The sequence below is a fragment of the Lactuca saligna genome, chromosome 6 (assembly GCF_052625555.1).
Source record: "Lactuca saligna cultivar CGN05327 chromosome 6, ASM5262555v1, whole genome shotgun sequence".
Lineage (NCBI taxonomy): Eukaryota > Viridiplantae > Streptophyta > Magnoliopsida > Asterales > Asteraceae > Lactuca > Lactuca saligna.
The window spans coordinates 67,700,778-67,717,895 of NC_136422.1; the positions used below are offsets into that span (position 1 = coordinate 67,700,778).

Here is a 17,118-nt window from a genome sequence, read left to right on the forward strand (position 1 = left end):
TTCACATATTAATATCATACAAAGTTAAACACTAAAGGACCGAGCCAGGTTTACAAAATAATATTTACAAAATCAAGTTAAGTTTCAAAAGTTGATTTCAAAACATGACTACACCTCCATTGCCTCCCCTCGATCCTTATGCATGTAACCTGAAACATAAACAGTCAATAATATAAGCATAATCCTTAGTGAATAATAATTATTGTCATAACAATAAATCAATTCCATCCGGTTAATATGAGATAGTATTTCTCAATTATAATATTTGTTTCATTATCACAACAACAATCTCGTCTTCAAATACAATTTCATGTAATATACTCAATAATCTCATATGGAATGCTCTTTTCTGTAAATTCGGTCATCATCACTAGCTCGTCTTCAAATACAACCTTGTATAATATCATCTCAATAATCTCATTGATCAATACATTCTTAGACATTCATCTTAATAATTTCACCAATCATTTCGCTTGTGCACGTGACCTCTCTAATCATATCACTTGTTTCTCATTTAATCCACGTACTTTCTAAAATCCTTATTTAAGTAAATCTTTATCTTTTAATCATAACATTTCAACCTATTTAACATCGAATAATTCTAGCAAACTAATCAACAATAAACATCTAACATCACGAGTAAAAGAAAGTTACCCACCTTAGTTATGGTTTGTGAGGATGATACTCCAACAATTGCTCCTCCCTTCCAAGAGTTCTTCATTGATTCCTTATTTAAATCAAGTTTCAAAATAACAAATTGGTAAACCATTCATATGATTTGAATCTATGATCATGATCAATATAACATCTTAAAATCTTTAACTCTATGTTTCTCCATTATCTAACATCTATAAATAACTTTCACATACAATTTTTACTATCATATAAATTAATAACACCATATGTCTTAACTTATTAAGACCATGTCTTCCTTTCACAAAGTTTTTACATCAAACATCACACACAATATCTTCATTCACATGATACTCAAATAAATGGAAATAAACATGATTATGCTATTTAACCTAAATCTCAACTCATCATCATCAACTAGACATATATCCTTAATCTAGCGTTTCATCAAAGCTAACAAGAAATCTTACTTAAGATGGAAATCAAATTTGTTAAACACGTAATTCTTACCTTAATTCATATTTTGGTTGCTTAAATCAAGTAATCTCCTCAAGAACTGACTTCTAGGGCTTAATTTGGGGTTTTTCGCACCTTAAGTGTGTGTTTTTTTGTTAGGATTTTAATCCCCTTATTTTAAGACGTACTTATTTTTTTATGGTCTGTTCGTGTTCATGTCGTGAGTACCAGGCTCACATCGTGAGTTTTCGTTTTCCTGCCACTTTTGTTTTATGACAAAACAAGATCCGTCATGAATAAAATCAGGCATTTCACTTTGCTCACATCATGAGCACCTCTCTTAATGTTGTGAGATATCAAAGTAGGTTACTACTACTGTTCACTTACGTAACTTGATCACCGTTCTTTCACTATCACGTCGTGAGCTTCTTTTGCTCACGTAGTGAGTCCTTGTTTTTGTTAGATTTCACACATTTTTGATTCTTAAACTATCCTCTAAACTAAAACACCTAAAGTTTTAATTCTTTTACCCAATAACACTCAATTAGGCATAATTTACCACAAAATATGTCATAATTTATATTCATAATAAACACAATTATAATATAAGTCCCGATGCTCAGAAACACGTATTACAACTTACCCCCCACCCCCTACAAAAGATTTCGTCCCTGAAATATGACATTATTTAACTAAGTAAATAAGGGTATTTCTCCTTTATCTCTTCCTCAGATTCCCACATCATATCAGAGCCTATGATGACGCCACTTCACTTTAACTAGTATAATTTCTTTATTTATTTATTTCTTTATCTTATGATTCAAAATCTTTTTGGGTTTATCTGGATAGTTTAGTTTCTCATCTACTTCCACTTCTGACATCAAGATTACTTGAGTTTTGTCAAACTAAGTTTTTCTCAAGTATGAACATGAAAAACCTTATGTATTCCTTGCAGTTCTGACGGTAAATCTAATCGATATGCAACTTTCTTAATCCTCTGTAAGATCTGAAAAGATTTGAAAGGGTCCAATATATCGAGGAATTAATTTTCCTCATTTTCCAAAACAAATTATGCCCTTCCAAAGTGTTACCTTGAATATAAATAACTAACAAATTTCACCTATGATTTTCATATTGTTGTTGTCGAAGTTGGTCGACTTTCATATGTTCTTTAATTTTTTTAATTTTTGCTTCTGTCTCTTCTACGATTTCTACTCTCGCAAGAGATCTTTCTCCAGCTCCAGTCCAATAGGGAAGGGTCCTACACGGTGTCCTGTATAATGCTTTGAATGGTGCCATATGTATGCTAGAATGATAATTGTTGTTATATGCGAACTCTACTAGTGGTAAATGTTCATCCCAATTACCACCAAAATCTATCACACAAGCTCGCAACATATCTTCAATTGTTTGAATCGTTCTATCACTTTGTCCATCCATTTGAGGAAGATATGGTGTACTCAATAGTATTTTAGAACCCATTTGTTTTTGAAAACTTTGCCAAAATCGAGATGTAAAGCGGTTGTCTCGATCTGATACGATGGAAATTGGCACTCCGTGAAATTTTACCACTTCTTTTATATTCACCAACTAGTCAATCTACTGAAAAACTTTCCTTTATAGGAATAAATCAAGCAGATTAGTTAGTCAATCAACTATAACCCATATAGAGTCATATCCTTGAGTGGTTCGTGGTAATTTGGTAATAAAATCCATAGTAATAAACAGAACTTACATTCATTATCACTAGTAATTTATATCTCCTTAATCTCTTAGTGTAATGTGACTTCGTATCAACACCTATGATACAAATAAACTGAGTGGGTTAGGATGGGAAACCTGGTGAGTACATAGGGATTTCAATCCCACAATGTTATATAATATATATAGTTTAAAACTCACAAAATATACAATTTCACCATATATATAAACAACTCTTGTCCCACCCCGTCCATCCTCACAACGAGACTATCCATACTCTTGGACCTAAGATTAGTCGTTTTACCTAATCCATACTTCCGGATCAGAAATGAACGACTTTACCTAATCCATACTCTCGTACTAGGGACGAATGATTAATCCATACTCTCGGATTAATGATGAACGATTATGCCTAATCCATACTCTCAGACTAGGGACAATGACTATGTCTAATCCATGCTCCCGGATCAATGACATATACTAAGGTTTTATTCTCTGAGTATAATTCACTCGTTCTCATAAGAAAACACTACCCAATATTCCTCATAATTAATTTAGGTTTACTCTTTATCCTAAATCAGCATATATAATCAGGTACGTTCTTTAACAAGTATCTCAAGCAACATCAAATAACTCGCACATAAACATATATTTAATACTTCAATCGATACTTGTATGAAAATCATGTTCATGAAAGGGACTATGCACTCACCTGAAAGGTGGTGACTTAGCACTCGGACAGCGCTTCAATACTCTCAAAACAATTTTCCTTCGATAAAACCTAGTATCAATACCACTAGGATTTAGTCTAACGATAACTACGACAAATTAATAGTCTGACTGTTATTATTATTATATAATCGTTAATAACACTCAATATAACTCATAATAATAGCCCAAATAATTATTTTAAGGACCTAATAACATTCCTATAATTATTTGAAAGCTATATTAAAACTTACGTAAGCGTAGCTCACTTACAGTGGATTTTAGAGAAAATCGGGCTTTGTTCGGGGCAGCATTTTGAAACCGAAAGACCCTTTTCTTGGAACTCCGGGAGCCTCGGGGCTTCCTTCAAGTGCTAGGGGTTCACCTAGACTTTAGGGAGGGTTAAAACCCTTAGAGAGAGAAAGTAGTGAGAGAAAGTGTGGAGAAAGGTGTGAGATTTACGAGGGGGTTCGTATGGTATGTATAGTGTTGGAGCTGCTCGGATTACGCTGGGCGTACTCCTCGGATATGGATGCCAGCCGAAGCCAGCTGTCTCGCACTCATCTCGGAAGGATAGGGCCGAAGGTACGTGGGGTGTAATGCGAAGGGAGACGTGTCCGAATCCGAAGCGCGTTTCTTCATCAGCGATGGGTGGCCCAGATGCTGCCACGTCACTAGCTCCTCACCAGGATTCACAAAATGCACACTCAACTTCAAAATTTTGTAACTTTCACGTACTAGTTCTATTTTCGACGTTTTATATATCCATGCGAAGGTGGGAACGTACTCTACAACTTTCATTTAGACTCCATCGGCTAATTTTGACTCTATTTTAAAAGTTATATTATTAACAGGCTGAGACATGATTGGTCCGTTAAATTCTCATAACTTCTTCATCCAACGTCCATTTTCGCCCATCTTTTTCTCGTTATGCTACTCTTAACGAGATCTTCGAAACTCATTTAGATTGTTTTGGCTAAAAACCGCTCGATCTAATATTCGAATTTTGGGCTGTATACTGCTAATCCGAAACTTCGAAAAAGCATAACTTCCTCATACGAAGTCAGATTTGGGTGTTCTTTTTATCGAAGCTCCTAGTTTAACATATTATACGACTTTTGTTTAGATCACTATGGCTAAAAAGTCCTCCGTCGTAAATTTACTATTTACGCTTCCCGGTGCCGTGTCGGTTCCATCGCGAAACTTCGACGGGCCATAACTTCTTCGTTATAACTCGGATTTCGGTGTTCTTTATATGTACGAAAACCTTGTGACATACTCTAAAACTTGGTTAAGAATATTTATTCTAAATAATATTTTGTCGAAAAGTTGTTTTTGACACTTATTGTCTCTAAATTGACTAGCCCGGATCTACGGGCGTTACAATTATCTCCCCCTTAGGATGATTACGTCCCGGAATCATGAACGAAACAGGGCTCATATAATGACTCCATACGTCATCTCTTCATCCTGGGTAATAATTATAACTTCTATATTCCTTCAAGTCTATCTCTTAGACTTATTGACTGTAAGCAGTACTTAATCGTGCACCTGCTCTCTACCTCATGTTAGACTCCAAATTATGACCTATCATCATGTGATGCACGTTTAGACTCAGGTCTCTTAGAGTTAAATTCTGAAATAGACTATGCCTTCCTTCATGTTCTAATGTGATATAATCACACTTTAACATGTAGCATTTCTAGCTACGAACTTCTTTAACAATGAGTGTGATACTTCTATTGATCGATTTGATTTCAGTTGTTTGGTTTAAGTCGGACGCTGCATCAAACTTGGTTCTCCGAACCACGTAACCTACTCATCGTAGTCGGACTCAATGTGACATGACCACTAGGATCGGGATAACAACAATTTTCTTTAGTCATTACCGAAACAATGGTAACGACATACTTGAATAAAATGAAATCAACTACTAGCTTCTTGGTAACCTTGTGACTTTCCCTGATCCAAGTGTGAGTCCTGTGCTTCCGGTAGTATAGGCCTCTACTACCATTCACACCTACTCATACTCGTCCCAAGTATTATCCCGCAGTTTTTCCAAGTCACCATACAAGAAAATCACATAACAGCTTAACACTTCAAATATCAAAATGAAGGCTTTTATTATTCCTTGAAACTATTACATACGTGTTCAAGTTCACCCTAGACTATGCCTCTAACAGGCTACATCGTGAGGTACTATCCACACGACCTCTTCATAACTCGATCTTCGGATGTCAAGCCTTCACTCTTGAATCCTTGCATTGTCATCTGCTTCGTCAAGGATCATTTGAAATGCTCTTGCCTTTGGCTTTGGTGGCACATTTGGCTTTGTAGCCCTTTCTCTCTTTGGGCAGTCTTTCTTGAAGTGTCCTTCTTCACCACACTTAAAGCAGACTTCTCTCTTGGTTGTGCATTAGCTGGCGTAATGACCAGTCTTCCCGTATTTAAAACATGTCGTATCTTTAAAGCATTTCCCGATGTGCTTCTTTATGCACTTATCACACCATTGTGTTCCTTCTTCAGACTTCGAGAATTTTCTCTTTTCGCTGGACCTTGAAGATCCTTCAAACTTCCTCTTCTCGCCAACCTCCATCTTGCTGGCGGCTCTTCCCTTGATCATATCCTCAACAAACTTGGCAGCCCAGATAGCTGCCTCCAGAGTAGGTGCTTGACGCACTGGCACCGCGTACTCCCATGGAAGTCCTTTTGCGTACTTGTCGATTTTTGTCAGATCATCCAGAACAAGACGCAAGGCGAACTCCATCTTCTCTGTGAAGTTGTTGGTATATTCATCAATAATGCTTTCTTTCTTCAAGGTAAGAAATTGGTTTTCTAGCTCAAGCAAATTTTGGGCTGAGCAGTACTTACGTTTGAACTGAACCAAAAACTCTGCCCATGTCAGTTGCAGGGGCTCATTGGGGCTTAGAGTCTTCCTCAGAGTGTTCCACCAATGAACCGCTCCTCCTCTGAACTGCCGTACTGCAAACGTTTTGTAGTTTTCCTCTACAACCACACATCATGAAAGCTAACTCCATCTCCGAGATCCAATCCATGACCCCGATCGGATCCTCCTTTCCAGTGAAAGTCGATGGCTTGCAGGTCTGAAAATCCTTGTACTTGCATCCATTCCTCTCGACTTTGCCATCTTGATTGTTCCTTCTAATCACCGGTGGATCAGCTTGACTAACGGTCCTGCTGTCGTTCCCTTCCTCAGACTTCCCGTCATTCAGCTCGGGCTGTTCAATAGGCATCGTAAGTTCCTCTCGAGTTTGTTGAAGTAAACGCCTTGTTTCCTCCATTTGACGATCTAACATTGCCTGGATCATCGCTTGCACTCCGGCCATCGTTATTGGCTCAGCAACGGCTAACACAATCGGTATCTGCTCAATCACTGGGGGCTGATCTTGGTTCCCATATGCATTCACGTTTCCGCTACGGGTCCTTACCATCTTGATCTATACACCGAACAAGGTGAATCTAGATCTTTATTTAGGATTGACGTTTAAATCATCCTTATCACCCCGAAACGTTTATATCGTAGTTCTAATATCATAGTTAAACACTTAGAATCCTAAACACATAAGGTTTCCAGATCCGGTCGGCAATAGACCATAGATCCGAATAAATAACAACATATCAGGCTCAAGTATTTAGCACATAAAAGCATTTTAGGCACAATCCCTAAAATAATTTGGTGCTCACACCTCACAATCATCGCTTAGCATTGTAAGTTTAAGTCTAGAAAAAAATCCATATTCCTAGTCTTCAAACTAATGCTCTGATACCAACTATGACATCCCCATTTTCACAGCCAGAAAAGACCGATTTTGTTTATGCTTTAAAAAATGTCAGAGTACCTATTTTAATAAAAATGTTGCGGAATTTGTTCCCAGTAAAACATGATAAATACGTTATCAAAGCACTTCCGAAGAAAAGTATTTTTTTTATTCATTTTAAAACATTTGTGATGTCATCATCAATACAGAAACATAAGCATAAATAGAACTTACATTCATTATCACTAGTGATTTATATCTCCTTAATCTCTCAGTGTAATGTGACTTCGTATCAACACCTGTGATATAAATAAACTGAGTGGGTCAGGTTGGGAAATCTGGTGAGTACATAGGGATTTCAATCCCAAAATGTTATACCATATATATAGTTTAAAACTCACAAAATATACAACTTCACCATATATATAAACAACTCTTGTCCCACCCTGTCGATCCTCACAACGAGACTATCCATACTCTCGGACCTAACATTAGTCGTTTTACCTAATCCATACTCCCGGATCAGAAATGAATGACTTTACCTAATCCATACTCTCGGACTAGGGACGAATGACTAATACATACTCTCGGATTAATGATGAATGATTATGCCTAATCCATACTCTCAGACTAGGGATAATGACTATGTCTAATCCATGCTCCCGGATCAATGACATATACTAAGGTTTTATTCTCTGAGTATAATTCACTTGTTCTCGTAAGAAAACACTACCCAATATTCCTCATAATTAATTTAGGTTTACTCTTTATTCTAAATCAACATATATAATCTAGGTATGTTCTTTAACAAGTATCTAAGGTAACATCAAATAATTCGCACATAAACATATATTTAATACTTCAATCGATACTTGTATTAAAATCATGTTCATGAAAGGGACTATGCACTCACCTAAAAGGTGGTGACTTAGCAATCGGATAGCGCTTCGATACTCTCAAAACAATTTTCCTTCGATAAAACCTAGTATCAATACCACTAGGGTTTAGTCTAACGATAACTGCGACAAATTAATAGTCTGACTATTATTATTATTATTATTATTATATAAGCGTTAATAACACTCAATATAAATCATAATAATAGCCCAAATAAATATTTTAAGGACCTAATAACATTCCTATAATTATTTGAAAGCTATATTAAAAATTGCGTAAGCGTAGCTCACTTATAGCGGATTTTAGAGAAAATCGGGCTTTGTTCGGAGCAGCGTTTCGAAACCGAAAGACCCTTTTTCTCAGGACTCCGGGAGCTTCGGGGCTTCCTTCAAGTGCTAGGGGTTCACCTAGACTTTAGGGAGGGTTAAAACCCTTAGAGAGAGAAAGTAGTGAGTGAAAGTGTGGAGAAAGGTGTGAGATTTCCGAGGGGGTTCACATGGTATTTATAGTGTTGGAGCTGCTTGGATTACGCTGGGCGTACCGAGGGTACGTTGGGCGTACTCCTCGGATATGGATGCCAACCGAAGCTAGCTGTCTCGCACTCATCTCGGAAGGATAGGGCCGAAGGTACGCTGGGCGTACCGGATTTCGTACGCGGGGCGTAATGCGAAGGGAGACGTGTCCGAATCCGAAGCGCGTTTCTTCATCAGCGATGGGTGGCCCAGATGGTGCCACATCACTAGCTCCTCACCAGGCTTCGCAAAATGCACACTCAACTTTAAAAATTCGTAACTTTCACGTACTGGCTCTGTTTTCGATGTTTTTATATCCACGCGAAGGTGGGAACGTACTCTACAACTTTCGTTTAGACTCCATCGGCTAATTTTGACTCTATTTTAAAAGTTATATTATTAACAGGCCGGGACATGATTGGTCCATTAAATTTTCATAACTTCTTCATCCGACATCCGTTTTCGCCCATCTTTTTCTCGTTATGCTGCTCTTAATGAGATCTTCGATTCTCGTTTAGATCGTTTTGGCTAAAAACCGCTCGATCTAATATTCGAATTTTGGGTTGTATACTGCTAATCCGAAACTTCGAAAAATCACAACTTCCTCATACGAAGTCAGATTTGGGCGTTCTTTTTATCGACGCTCTTAGTTTAACATATTCTACGACTTTCATTTAGATCGCTACGGCTAAAAATTCCTCCATCGTAAATTCACTATTTACGCTTCCCGGTGCTGTGTCGGTTCCGTCGCAAAACTTCGACGAGCCATAACTTCTTCGTTATAACTCGGATTTTGGCGTTCTTGATATGTACGGAAACCTTGTGACATACTCTACAACTTGGTTAAGATTATTTATTCTAAATAATCTTTTGTCGAAAAGTCGTTTTCGACACTTATTGTCTCTAAATTGACTAGCCCGGATCTACGGGCGTTACATCAACCCACAGTAATAAAGTTATTATGTTTAATCATCAAAAAATAAACCCAATTACCCATCCACATTATCTTCTTTATTATTAACTATCTTCCCTAAGAATCATCTATTCATCATTATTTATTCCTAAGGATTGTCCTAAGGAATAGACACGAAGTCCATCGTTTGCCTAATGACACAACTGTCAATGTTATCTATTAAGAGCAACTGCCAATATTATCATTTAGGCGCAGCTGCCAGAATTATGACATTCTCTATTAACTGCCGATATTGTCCTTTGGGAACAACTGCCAGGGTTATGTCGTTCTCTATTAGGCGCAACTGCCGATACTACCCTTTGAGCGCAGCTGCTAGGATGTTTAGAGTACATCGTAGATGAAAACATCTACAGGTTGTGGCACAGCTGCCAATGCTCATCTATAGGGTACTAAGTCCATTACTTCCAATGCACACCTATAGAGCACTATATCCATAACTGTCAATGTTCCTCTATATCAGCTTTCATCCATTATCATTCATCTACCCATGTTTTACCCAATATATTTTTTAGATATAAAATACATATACAATTTAAAGCATTTAAGACATGTCTAAGATCGTACATCTAGCATAGATATAAAGTAAACAGATAATATGAACACATAATATGTAATTTATATAAAATACTTCATATCTATGTGTATGATGAAAGTAACTATGCACTCACATGTTAAAGTGATGATTCCAAACTCGGGCAGCGCTTCACTTTTAACAATTCTATTTTCCTTCGACGAAACCTAACATTATTATCACTAAGTTTTAGTCTAATATTTGTTGCGACTAATTATTAGTCTAGATTCATCATTAACTCAAAGTTTACTTTCATGATCTATCAAGTAAGGAACAACCAGGTAGGATCATATTGGAGGTAGTGTCCGTTTGGTATATGAAGTATACTGTTTGGAAATCCCACTTTAAACACCTCACTAAATCATAGCGTAAACATCATCCCCATAAGTAGATCAATCAGTATAACCACTTGGAATCACTGATAAATCTTGTTTATACGTTCATAATAATGATAATTAACTTAAACATAAGTTATACTTAAAGTAGGGTAAGCATAACTCACTTACAACGAGTTTTTCTCAAAACCGGGCTTCCCTGAAGCAGAGTTTCTGATCCGAATGCTCATCGTCTTGGAGTCATCGGGTGCTCCGGGGCTTCCTTCTCGTGCTAGGGAGGTACCCTAGGCTTTTTTTTTTGGGGGGGGGGGGGGGTGTTTGGGTGGTGTTAGAGAGTGTGTAGAGAGAAGAAAGCATAGGAAATGTGTGAATAATGGAGGGGGTTTACGCCCTTATTTATAGGCTAAAAAACTACCCTCCTCGTCGATTTGGGCCTCTAACTCATCGATTTGGATGCCACATGTCACCATTTGGTGGCAAGACTTGGGGAGAAAGCAATGGCTCAGATCGCGCCATGTTACCCCCTTTGCAACAGTACACTCCCAACTTCTAAACCCCGTAACTTTCGCATATGAGCTTCGTTTTTTATGTCCTTTATATCCACACGTAGGTATTGACAAGATCTACAACTCTCCTTTTGACTCTATTGGCTAATTCTCATCCGATTTTAAATTTAACAGTATGACAAGATTAAACTGTTGAATAACCGTGTAGAATTCATAACTTCTACATACGGACTCCGTTTTCGCCTGTCATTATTGTTCAGCTCTTATCAATGAGATATTCACTTCACATTTAGGTTGCGTTGTCCAAAAATCAATCGATCTAAAATTCGAATTTCAGGTTGTGCACTGCTATGCCAAATCTTAAAAAAATCATAACTTCCTCATACGAAGTCAGATTTGGGCGTTCTTTTTATGTATGTTCTCGGTTTAATGTATACTACAACTTTAATTTAGATCTATAAGGCTAAAAGTAGTTTATTATAAAATCACTTTTTACGATTCATGATGTTGTGTTGGTTTTGTCATAAAACTTCGACATGTCATAACTTATTCGTTATAACTCAAATTTCGGTGTTATTTATATGTATGGAACCCTTGTGACATATACTATAACTTGGTTAAGATTATTTATTCTAAATAATCTTCTATTAAAAAGTTATTTTTGATACTTATTGTGTCTAAATTGAGTAGCCTGAATATGTGTGCGCTAAACGTTTCAATATTCCTTTTGGGGGTGGGGGGGGGGGGGCGGGGGAGGGGAGCACAAACTAAAGATTAGTTTTGACATCATATCATAGGGGAGATTGTAAGGTCACACCTTATGATCTGATAAGTTAAACACTCTTACGATGATTGCCAATGCTAGTGCTAAATATCAGTATCAATGCCAACGCCTCAAGACCTTATCAACGTTAACGTATCCAAAGTAAATAATGTAATCTTTGTATATATTAGATAACTATACGTATATATATAGAATAAATAACAGATCTGATATTTTGGTGATAATGATCGGTTCTTAGTATATATTACATGTAATCCCTTGATTGAAGGAATATACTAGTATAGTTTAGTATATATTCGACATTAAGGTGAAACCCTAGTGTAATCGTCTTGGTGACCATCTTTGTGATAACCTGTTTTCTTGATGAAAGACAACTTTGTGATTATTTCGTGTTCTTTACTTTTTTTGTTCTTTGTTTTGCTTAGTTAATTTGTTTTTGTTTATTATACTTGAAGTGTATCCGATCGATACAAACCTTCAATTTTACTAATTCTTTTTCTTTTATGGTGTTAACCGTTGAGGGGTCCTTTTTATATTTTGGCTAGAGCTTTTCCTTTACATTTTCCTTTTACTTTTCATTTTCCTTCAGGGTCATATGGTTGGTGAACGGGTTGGCTACAACTTCTGGATGAGTTTTATTGTGATTCCCAAACAAACTCGATTTCTGGATCAAATGGGGTTGGCTTTCCGAAACATATCATGGGAGAGTGGAAACATTATGAATAAGGTTGGGTTTGCGGGTGCAATAGAGTAATATTTTGGTACATTTTGTTAGTGAAAATGTTGGTGTTAAGGTTTGTGTGGCGGTGAAAATATAGGGGCATCTAGATGTGTTCCACAAACTAATGGATCAAAAGGAAAAAGATTTCATGTTGGTGTTGTTGAATGGCTTCAACATGATTTGTTTCGACATATTATTGGGATGAGATTGATGGGAGGTTTTTTTGGATTCATTTTGGTAAATTAAGGTTTGAATAATGTTATATATGTTAGAAAGTTATGTGAATTGAGGAGTAAAGGATGTAATATTTATAATCGTAAAACAATGTGTGTGTGTGTGTGTGTATATATATATATATATATATATATATATATATATATATATATATATATATGTATGTATAGTGTTGTAAAACTCGCCGAGTCGGCCGATTAGTCCTCCGAGTACTCGCTACTCAGCCCCTTACCGAGGCGAGTTGCAAAATCTCGAGTACTCCCCAATCGGCGCCTTTCTGCAATGTTGTAAAACCCGGTCAACTCGGTGATTAACATGTATAATATGATTAATGATTTATTATTTAACACACTCACATGTGATTATTACTACATAAATATCTTAAATTTTTAGTAATTATTCACGAAGTGAGACCATTATGTGCTTTTCAGTTTTCTTTTGTATTCACATGTATCTAATTTTGTTATATATTTCTATCACCTTATGATTTCAACTTATAATTTTGACATATATAATGTCTATAAAAATATTTCTACATGAATTACCGAATCCGAGTACTCCCCGAGTACTCACTACTCGGTAGTCGGCCGAGCATGTACCGAGTAATGAGTTCTACAACCTTATATATATATATATATATATATATATATATATATATATATATATATATATATATATATATATATATATATATATAGACACACACGTTGGACAAAGAGAAATAGAGAAAGAAGTGTGGTGGAATGTGTTCTTGCGAGGGACACATTGCATAACTACACACTATATATGGTATGACTTTCACCGCATCACGGCAGTGCAAATACAATTCACCATGGTTGCAAGGGTCATATACATTTGGGTCTTAGTATATTCTTGATGAGAGATTCTATTATCTTAATTTTATCTTATGGTATTCTTTTTATCTGATAGTGAAGGTTCATTGTGAAAATAGTTTTTTCTTTTAAAAATAACTTTTTTATACTTTTCCGACAAAAGATATAATTCAATTTTATCAAGATCACGAACATATATATGATCACTTTCCACTTTGCAAAATCGCTATCATAAAATCGAATAAGAAATATAATTGCATCAATTAGTTACTCATTCATTTAGCGATAAATATTTTAAGACATGAAATATAAATACAACATTTATTGATAAAATAATAGATCTACAATACATCAATTGTCTAGACGAGTCACGATCGTGATTTTAACAATTTTAATATCTTTTATTCTATAAAAGTTTTTTTTTCTAAGGATAACTTTTTTTTCTAACTTGTTATTATTTGTGTCACACATATTACATTAAAACTATAATAATAAAATAAAATAATCTAAATTTTATTAAAAAATATTTAAAAAAAAAAACCCTTCAATATTTATCATGTTTGTAAAAAAACTCATATTTTGACCATGAACAGTTGGTGAGTTGTTTACCATATAGGGATTGAAATTAAACCAATTGCACGTTTTCTAAACTTAATTTTTGAAAAAAGTATTATCGTTTAATTGAATAAGATGATAAAATATAAGGATTTTATTCAATATTTTCTTAGCTTTTGAATAAACATCATTGGCTAGTTTAGCGGTTGAGTCTACCGGTCTATGTTCCACAAAGCATTAAACACGAGTTTTTGAGCTCCTCCTTCGGATTTTATTTTGTTAGCAACAACCAATGGTGCAGACAACTCGAGTCGAATCTGAAATCGTTATTAGGTTTGGGTTCGTTTAAGTTATACGTGGGTTGAGCTCGAGCTCGATTCGATTCGAGCTTCATTCGGTGCAAACGAGCCAAGCTGAGCCCGAGCCTGACCAATCTCCCTTTGTGCTTGTTTAAGTTATACGGAGCTCGAGCTCGGCTCGATTCGAGCTTCATTGTATTAAATTTGGATCGAGCTCGTAAAGAATTATACAAGTTTGACTTGGGCTCGAGCTCAGCTCGTTTTGTTGTCTACCATACTTAAATAAGCTTAAACTTGGTTTGAGCTTGGTAAAAACCTCGTTTACTAATACCGTAAATCCCTAATTCTTCAAATATGTTTTTATTTTAATATATAAAAATAATAATAAATTATATTATATATGCTCGTTTAGGCTCGCGAGCCTAATTAATAGGGCTGTAAATGAAATGAACTGTTTGTGAATCGTTCGACGAGAAGTCTGTTTATGTTCGTTTATTTAATAAATGAACGAGCATGAACACAAATTCTCATTCATTTAGTTAAACGAACGAACATGAACAGTGGTTTCGTTCGTTTAATTATGTTTGTGAACGTTTGTTTATGTTTTTGTTTACGTTCGTTTATGTTGGTTCACCTAACTTCCTTTTATATTCATATATGTTTAATTTTGTTTGATTATATTAATATATCATATGTTCATATATGTTCAATTATGTTTTTTTTTTTATCTTTATTCATTTATGTTCGTTTAGCATGTTTATGAACATAAACAAACAAACACGGACAATGTAATTTGTTAAACGAACGAACATGAACAAGAAAACTTGTTTGTTTATCTGTTTAGCTAACTTAAATGAACGAACATGAACAAGCTCCGTTCGTGTTCGTTTGGTTCATTTACAACCCTACTAATTAAGCTTAACGACATATAGGGGCGGCGCTTGAACAATAAATTTAGAGAACCGAAATTATTTGAAACTAATATTAACTTTTTATAATAATAATAATAATAATAATAATAATAATAATAATTTTTTCATCAATTAAACACCAATTTTTTCCCAATGATATTGTACGATTTATAAGGTGTTAGTTTGTTTATTTTTGAGTTAACGGAGAAAGAATGCCTTCTTAAAGTGAGGGGAAAGAAATGATGAATAGAAAACCAATGAATAGAACCTAATGATATATTTTAACATGTAAGAAGATGATGAATAGAAAACCAATGAACAGAACCTAATGATATATTTTAACATATAAGAAGATGTGGGTAGTGAAGGGGAAAATAAAGAATTGAACATTAAAGAGAGACAAGTGTAGAAATGACTTATTCATGATAGAGTTCATGTAGAGAATTTCTACTGTCAAACAAATCATGTTAGATTCTAATAATAATTTGGTACCTTTTTTTATTTTTTTATTTTTTTATTTATTTTTATTTTAAATCTAAGTATCAATCTTCCATCTACACATCAACTCCATCTTATTAGACCAAGCATAATTTGTCAGAGGTTCTTGTCTATTTTTTAGCCTCTTCAAATCACAACAATTTGACTTAAAAATAAAGATGAACAATCATTATAGATACAAACAAGAGATACCGAGAGAGACCTTCGGAACATTTTTTTACCCCCAATAAAATTCTCTGAATTATAAGAACTCCATTTTTTGGAAACAAAATTAAGTCTCGTAATAAGTAAAGAGATGTCATTCCAGTTTCAAATCCAAAGAGCATGTGAAGTTTCTACCCAGGTAAAAAATTAGAACAAAATTATGGGGAACAACAACATACTTTACCCATTTTGCATATATTTGAAACTTTAATATTTGAAACAATCATCGATACTATTTGTATTTTTAGGGTGTAGAGGAAGAGCAAAACAAATAGATTTCTCAAAAACTTTGGTCTATATACAAACACATTGATAAAGAAGACAACAATACAAGTGACAAATTATGATTGTTGATCAAGTATTTTATTATTTTAAGATGAGTCGATGAGTGTATTTTTAGAATGTGGTGTGGCTTTGAAGGTCATATATATATATATATATATATATATATATATATATATATATATATATATATATATATATATATATATATATATATATATATATATATATATATATATATATATATATATATATATAAACAAAAGAGCCAGAGAGATACCTTTAGAACAAGAAGCATAAGAAGCATACCTGAAATGGAGAGGCGACAAATGGTAAGTTGGAGAACTGAACTAAGGATGAAGCGTCAAAAGACTGAGTTAGTGATCGAGAGTCGGAGCAAGGGATTGAGAGTCGGTGTATATTAGAGAGCGCAGGGGGCACAATCCATATTTTTTATTTTAGGGCCTAACGTGTATTAAAACTATTAGGCTAGGACCAATTCTAGGCAACAAAAATAAGAGGGGCGGTGTAACGTTTGTGTTTTTGGGCTTGTTATTTTTAGCAATGTGATAGTCTAGGTTAACTTTTGTAAACCGTTTTGAAATAATAGAAGTGTATTATTTGAGTATTATGTGTTTTGTGCTTAATTGCTTAATTATGTGGTTTGATTAATTAAGAATAAAAATAAGCGTCAAAATTTAAGTGTAAAACAAAGTTGATATCTTT

The 17,118-nt window shown here is 34.9% G+C and overlaps 1 long non-coding RNA gene across 1 annotated transcript; it reads right to left on the reverse strand.

The window, feature by feature from the left end:
* On the reverse strand, positions 1-16,793 carry LOC144999976 (uncharacterized). Its single transcript, XR_013661072.1, has 3 exons — positions 16,702-16,793; positions 659-727; positions 1-149 (listed from the first exon to the last, which is right to left on the reverse strand). It is a non-coding gene; the product is annotated as an uncharacterized LOC144999976 (long non-coding RNA).
* Positions 16,794-17,118: the final 325 nt, after the last annotated feature.